The sequence below is a fragment of the Heptranchias perlo genome, chromosome 35, assembly GCF_035084215.1.
Source record: "Heptranchias perlo isolate sHepPer1 chromosome 35, sHepPer1.hap1, whole genome shotgun sequence".
Taxonomy (NCBI): domain Eukaryota; kingdom Metazoa; phylum Chordata; class Chondrichthyes; order Hexanchiformes; family Hexanchidae; genus Heptranchias; species Heptranchias perlo.
Genome location: NC_090359.1, coordinates 21,671,794 through 21,679,555, shown reverse-complemented (window position 1 = coordinate 21,679,555; position 7,762 = coordinate 21,671,794). Strand labels below are relative to the sequence as shown.

General features: G+C 47.1%; 1 protein-coding gene across 3 annotated transcripts in view; it reads left to right on the top strand.

Moving 5' to 3' along the window:
• Positions 1 to 1,182: 1,182 nt before the first annotated feature.
• Positions 1,183 to 7,762, top strand: part of LOC137302418 (phosphatidylinositol 4,5-bisphosphate 3-kinase catalytic subunit alpha isoform) — a 91,317-nt gene continuing 84,737 nt past the window's right edge. For all 3 annotated transcript variants that reach the window (XM_067972069.1, XM_067972068.1, XM_067972067.1), the window contains exon 1: positions 1,183 to 1,399. The gene's annotated coding sequence lies outside the window, so the exon portion shown is untranslated. The remainder of the gene's footprint in view (positions 1,400 to 7,762) is intronic.

Genomic DNA, 7,762 nt, shown 5'->3' with positions numbered 1-7,762 from the left:
ACCACCATTCCTTTTAACTATCCTTTTACTTTTCATATGTTTATTGGATCACTCGTTCATTTGCTATTTGTGGGACCTTACTGTGCACAAATTGGCTGCATTGTTTGCCTATATAATAATAACAGCAACTGCACTTCAAAAGTCATGCATTGTTTGTAAAATGCTTTGAGACATCCTGGGGGCATGACAGGCACTGCAAATTGTTTCTATCTTTCTTAACAATCTGGGTGGAGTCTTGGAGCATCTTTTTTTAATTTTCAGTTTTCCCCTCTCCTCTCCAAAAAGTGCTGGCTGACTTATTGCTCGTTTTTAATACTATGCTTGTTCCTCTACCTTTAAGGGTGCTTGCTGGTTGGCTTAATTGCAGCTCTGCTGCCCGTTCCTTGCTGGTTGTTTAGCTGTCTCTTTGAGGGTCCTCACTGGTTGGTTTTATTTTTTCCATGTTGCACGTCCCTTTAAGGGCTCTTACTGGTTGAGCGCTCTACAGTGCCTGCCCCTTTAAAGTCTCCTATTAACTGGCTGACTGAGTGCTGTGCAGTGCCGATCTCTTGACGGGCTCCAACTATCTGGCTGACTGAATGCTGGCTGGTACCTGTCCCTTTAAGGGCTCTGACTGGCTGTTATGCCGTGCCGATCTCTTTAAGGGCCCCGGCTGGCAAACTGGCTGTTGTGCTGTGCCTGTCCCTTTAAGGGCTCTGACCAGCTGTTATGCTGTGCCTAGCTCTTTAAGGTCTGCGACTGGCTGAGCTGTGCCTATCCCTTTAAGGGCTCTGACCGGCTGTTTTGCTGTGCCTACCTCTTTGAGGTCTGTGATTGGATGTTGTGCTGCGCCTACCTCTTAAAGGTCTGTGACTGGCTGTGCTGTGCCTACCTCTTTAAGGTCTGTGACCGGCTGTGCTGTGCCTACCTCTTTAAAGGCTCTGACTGGCTGTGCTGTGCCTACCTCTTTAAGGTCTGTGACTGGCTGTCGTGCTGTGCCTAGCCCTTTAAGATCTGTGACTGGCTGTGCTGCGCCGATCCCTTTCAGGTCTGTGACTGGCTGCTGTGCTGTGCCTATCCCTTTAAGGTCTGTGACTTGGCTGTCGTGCTGTGCCTATCCCTTTAAGGGCTCTCTGGCTTTGCTGCCATCCCGGCTTTCCAGGGCTGGAATTCAGCGGAAATCCGACCCCTCGGCGCCGGATACAGTCCCTTGCTCCTTGCAAGAACACAAGACTTCAAGCTATTTATATATATATATATACACACACACACACATAGTGTGTATATATATAAAAAAACACCCTTTAAGCATCGCAGGAAGAGAAAGAAAAAGAAGCAGAAGGCACACGTCGGATCGAGTGCTAGCGACGATCCAAAAACCCAGGAGCAGCGTCTCCAGCCCGCCCTGCAGATGAATCAGGTTGGTGCAGATGAAACCTCCAGTGCCAGACATTTCCTGATCTGTGTTTGTCTGGGTGCATTTTTTTCTCTTTGCACTTTCCCAGTTGAAGCTGGAGGGAGAGGGGGTGGTGGTGGTTTTGCTTTCCTCCCCATTTCATTCCCCACCCTGACTTGCTACAAAGAAGAAACCCACCCCACCAGCATTGGCCCAAAACACTCATCCAGACATTTTGAAGAACCAGAGAGAGAAAAAAAAATGCAGTGACAGCCCCAAGGGCTGCATGTCAAGTAAGTACCGATGCAGTATAGGAACAGGCCAGAGCTTCTCTTTAAACACACTTGTGCACTTTCTGTTGTTTGGACCCCCCACCCACCCCAAAAAGCGGCCTTAATCCCTTCAGAATGCAACATTTTTTCTTTGCATCTTTAAAACACTGCCTGTCCTTCTAGCTTAAAAAAAGACCCAGGCTTTTATTCATCCTCCAGCACAGTCAAGTCAGGCCTAAATCTATCGTTTCACCCCTTCCCCACTTTTAAAAAAAAATAGTAATTATGCAACAATTAAAAGGATATGTTCACGTTCCTGCCAGCATGTTTAGTCATTTTAAACTTTTGATTATAGATGCACTGAATTTTTATATTTAATTTCTTTTGGTCGGTGTTAAAGGGTTGCAATTTTGTATATTTTCCACGACTACGTATGCCTTGTTGTGCAGAATTGGGTACACAATAGTTTACAGGTTTTCTGGGAGTCACAGAAGGTGATCAGATTTGTATGTCGCAAATACTTTGGTCACACTGTGAACACTGTCCTGAGAATTCAACGTTTTTTATATATATATATATATATTTTTAAACTTTATTTGACTGGCAAGTTATTTCTGTTGCTGTACACTAGTAACTGTTAAGATGGGGGAATCCTTTTGTGTTAATATTCCTAGGTTCTTCCAACCCCCCCCCCCCCAAAAAAAAACTCCCACAGATGAGTTTTGACAACTGCTGCTTTAATGTGTGAAAGGGGACTCTGGAAGGGGGGGGGGGGAAGAATAGGGTGGAAATTAAATTACTGACCATTTTTTCGGGTTCGTAAAGTACCCCTCTAGTGATGCTGCCTAACTTGCTTGTTTCTTGGCTAGCCATTTGCCACTACTCTTACATCCTCTCTGTATTGAAAACACGTGAATCATCGCTTCTGTTTTTCGTACATTTTGTGAAGTTACACTTCAGGGCTGGCAGGAATTCCTAATCTTTTGGAAAAGGCACATTCCCACACAGTAAACAGTGTTTGTCGTGCTCGTGACCTTTACGCTCATGGTGTAGTGGTGCTGTTGCTCGATTTCGCAGTGAAGTGTATTGGTGGTTGTGCAAAAAAAAAGTTTTGTACTGTGGCTGTTGGAACTGTGAGAAGCTCAGCCGCACCCCCCCCCACCCCACAACTCGGGTTGTTTCTGGAGAGAGCATAGAATTTTACAGTGCGTAAAGAGGCCATTTGGCCCGTCGTGCCTGTGTTGGCTCTCTGCAACAAAAAAAAATTCTCCCAAGCTCTGGCTTTGTCCTTTTTGTGAAGCAATACTGGTTGCAGGACTGTGTTTGGTGGAAATAATTTCATATAATCATACGGCACAGAAGGAGGCCATTCGGCCCATCCTACCTGTGCCGCCTCTTTGTGAGAGCTATCAAATTAATCCCAATACCTTGAAAATTTTTCAAATTGATTTTGAAGTGACTATCAAACAAGAAACATATTAGCACACGTTTTAAACCAGTTGTATAATTGCATTCAATAAGCCTAGTGACCTGGCTTCAAAACAGAAAGCAGAAAGTAGGAGTTAAAAGTAGTTACTCAGACTGACGGAAGGTGGGAAGTGGCGTTTCACCGGGATCAGTGCTGGGGCCACTGTTATTCAACATTTAGTACAGTTTCGAAATTTGTGGACGACACCAAATTGGGGGGGTGTAGTTAATACTGAGGAGGACTGCGACAAAATACAGGAAGACGTTAATAAACTTGCAGAATGGGCTTGTAATTGGCAAATGAATTTCAATATAGATAAGTGTGAGGTGGTGCATTTTGGTAGGAAGAATAAGGAGGCCACATACTGCTTGGATAATAAGAGTCTAAATGGGATAGAGGAGCAAAGGGATCTGGGGGTACAGATACACAAATCACTAAAAGTAGTGACACAGGTTAAAAAGGCCATAAATTAAGGAACCAAGCACTGGGGTTTATTTCTAGAGGGATAGAATTGAAAAGCAGGGAAGTTATGTTATACTTGTATAGAACCTTGGTTAGACCACACTTGAAGTACTGTGCACAGTTCTGGTCTCCATATTATAGAAAGAACATAGCGGCACTGGAGAAGGTACAAAAAAAATTACTAGGATGATGCCAGAACTGAGAGTTTATAACTGTCAGGAAAGGTTGAACAGGCTGAGGCTCTTTTCTCTAGAAAAGAGAAGACTGAGGGGTGGCCTGTCAGAGGTCTTTAAGATTATGAAAGGCGTTTGATAGGGTAGACGTAGAGAAGATGTTTCCACTTGCGGGGGAGAACAGAACTAGGAGCCATAAATATAAGATAGTCACTAATAAATCCAGTAGCGAATTCAGGAGAAACTTCTTTATCTAGAGAGTGGTTAGAATGTGGAACTCGCTACCACAAGGAGTAGTTGAGGCGAATAGCATAGATTCATTTAAAAGGGAAGCTAGATAAACACAGAGGAGATCTACCAGAATGATACCCGGGGATGAGGGATGTGGAGAGACTGGAGAAGCTGGGGTTGTTCTCCAAAGAGCAGAGAAGGTTAAGGGGAGATTTAATAAAGATGTTCAAAATTCTGAGGGGGTTTTGATAGTGAACAAGGAGAAACTGTTTCCAGTGGCAGGAGGGTCAGTAACCAGAGGACACAGATTTAAGATAATTGGCAAAAGAATCAGGGGGGAGATGAAGAGAATTTTTTTTACCCAGCCAGTTGTTATGATCTGGAATGCGCTGCCTGAAAAGGCAGTGGACGCAGATTCAATAGTAACTTTCAAAAGGGAATTGGATAAATACTTGAAAAGGAAAATTTTGCCGGGCTATGGGGATCGAGCAGGGGAGTGGGACTAATTGGATAGCTCTTTCAAAGAGCCGGCCCAGGCACGATGGGCCAAATGGCCTCCTTCTGTGTTGTATGATTCTATGATGGGGTGTGCGCAGAACATACCACGTGTCATGGCACCTCTTCCCCCTTTTATAATTTTGAGCTCTTCGAGGTGAAAGATGTCGGTACTGGGCAATGGAACACTTTTGTGGCCTGTGTCAGCACTGAGTGCTCCTAGGTTAGGTGTGGCCCGAGGTATATGCCACCACTACGTTGTCCCAGCAATAGACCTTAACACCAACCTCAACAAGAGTGCCCTTAGTGCACCTTTGTGACAGGTCACATCCCACACCAACCCTTTTTTGTGGGTCTCACTAAGCAAGATTGCCCATTCAGTGCCAGACGTACAGGAGGCTTTGTGCCTAGGAGCCACATTGATATGGCCCAAACCCATTCCATGTAGGACTCTTCAGAGAATCATAAAATGACACAGCACAGCAGGAGGCCACTCGGCCCGTTGTTCCTGTGCCGGCTCTTTGAAAGAGCTATCCAATTAGTCCCATTCCCCTACTCTTGCCCCATAGCCCTGCAGATTTTTCCCCTTCAAGTATATATCCAATTCCCTTTTGGAAGTTACTATTGAATCTGCTTCCATCGCATTCCAGATCATAACAACTTGCTGCATGAAACAATTTTTCCTCACACCCCCCCCCCCCCCCCCCCCTCTGATTCTTTTACCAGTTACCTTAAATCTGTGTCTTCTGGCTACCGACCCTTCTGCCACTGGAGACAGTTTCTCCCCATCTACTTTCATCAAATCCCTTCTTACAGCCAAAAGAGAAGGGACTCTTTCAACTCATCAGTCAATCAGCTAGATTTGAACCCGAATCACGGAGGTGAAAGGACATGATGCTTTTTCCATTTGATCTAGCCAGTCCTGGGTATTCATTACTCAACACGTGAATTTTTTTTTTTATTATTCGTTCATGGGATGTGGGCGTCGCTGGTGAGGCCGGCATTTATTGCCCATCCCTAATTGCCCTTGAGAAGGTGGTGGTGGTGAGCCGCCTTCTTGAACCGCTGCAGTCCGTGTGGTGACGGTTCTCCCACAGTGCTGTTAGGAAGGGAGTTCCAGGATTTTGATCCAGCGACGGTGAAGGAACGGCCGATATATTTCCAAGTCGGGATGGTGTGTGACTTGGAGGGGAACGTGCAGGTGGTGTTGTTCCCATGTGCCTGCTGCTCTTGTCCTTCTAGGTGGTAGAGGTCGCGGGTTTGGGAGGTGCTGTCGAAGAAGCCTTGGCGAATTGCTGCAGTGCATCCTGTGGATGGTACACACTGCAGCCACTGTGTGCCGGTGGTGAAGGGAGTGAATGTTTAGGGTGGTGGATGGGGTGCCAATCAAGCGGGCTGCTTTATCTTGGATGGTGTCGAGCTTCTTGAGTGTTGTTGGAGCTGCACTCATCCAGGCACTAACCACGGTGGGTTCTAAGTGTTTACAGTTCTTCCCTCTCAACTTCAGAAGGTTGCTGATTTTTGTTGGAATTGAGATGATGGGGTGATTTGTGGAGGGGGCTTCGAATTATAAAGGGATGGGACAGAATGGACAGAAATAGACTGTTTCCACTGGTTGAGGGGTATAGAATGAGGGGACGTGGCTATAAGAATAAGAGATTTAGGATAGAGAGCAAGAGGGAGCTTTTTTTACACAGTGGGTTGTGAATTTGTGGAATGCACGACCGGAGTTAGTAATTGAAGCAGAGACCACGTCAGCATTTAAGAACAGGTTAGACAGGTGGTTGGAAGAAAGAGGGATAAAGGCACATGGGATCTGGACTAAAAAAAATCCAAAGTTGATGCCCTTTTCGCCTTCCTGTGGCTCAGTGGGCAACACTCTTGCCTCCGAGTCAGAAGGTCGTGGGTTCAAGTCCCGTTCCAGAGATTTGAGCCCCATAATCCAGGCCGTCACTCCCGGGGCCAGTACTGAGGGAGCGCTGCACTGTCGGAGGTGCCGTCTTTCGGATGAGACCTTGAACCGAGGCCCCCGTCTGCCCCTCTCCAGGTGGACGTAAAAAGATACCACGGCCACTATATCGTAGAAGAGCAGGGGGAGTTCTCCCCGGTGCCCCGGTCGATATTTATCCCTCAACCAACATCACTTTTTAAAAAAAAACAGATGGTCTGGTCATTTTCACATTGCTGTTTGTGGGAGCTTGCTGTGCGTAAATTGGCTGAAATGTTGCAACCAGTGACTGCACTTCAAAAGTACTCAATTTGGCTGTAAAGCGCTTTGGGACGTCCTGAGGACATGAAAGGCGCTATGTAAATGAAAGTCCTTTCGTTATGTTTATGAATGACCAAAAAAAACCTGAAGCCCGACTCCTCTCGCTCTTTCATGACTGAAACAGCGAATTCTGCTGCAGTCAGCGCAGGGGAGCAGCTGACTCTCTCGCTGAGTACAAAGTAGGAGTTATCTTCACTTTGCAATGCAGCTAGAACTGCACAAAATATGCTGTCTGTCGGGACTCCCAGCGCAGTGCGCCACGAGAAGCAGGTCTGCGTCTGTGGCTTTTTGTCTTCCTTTCCTTTCCGTCTTGACGAGTCATTCTCGGCCATCCTTTTGTGAGGCCTGACCGCAAAGAGAGGTACAGCCGTTTCCCCCCCACCCACTCCCTTGCCCCCAACTCCACAAGGAAGGCGGGCATCCAGTGCTGGAGTCGTCGTGCCTGCTCTTGTGCTCTCCCTATCTGCCAGTCACAGGGCTACAGAGCTTCCAACCCCATATCCTCTCCATCACTCTACTTCCACCTCCGTAACATCGCCCACCTCCGTAACATCGCCTGTCTCCGTCCCTGCCTCAGCTCATCTGCTACTGAAACCCTCATCCCTGCCTTTGTTACCTCCAGACTCGACTATTCCAATGCTCTCCTGGCTGGCCGGCCTCCCGCCCTCCGTAAACTTCAGCTCATCCAAAACTTTGCCCCGTATCCTAACTCGCACCAAGTCCCGTTCACCCATCACCCCCTGTGCTCGCTGACCTACATTGACTCCCGGTCCGGCAGTGCCTCGATTTTTAAAATTCTCATCCTTGTATTCAAGTCCCTCCCTACCTCGGTAACCTCCTCCAGCCCTACAACGCTCCGAGATCTCTGCGCTCCTCCAATTCCGGCCTCTTGCGCATCCCTGATTTTTATCGCTCCACCATTGGCGGCCGTGCCTTCAGCTGCCTGGGCCCGAAGCTCTGGAATTCCCTCCTTAAACCTCTCCGCCTCTCTCTCCTCCTTTTTAAGACACTCCTTAA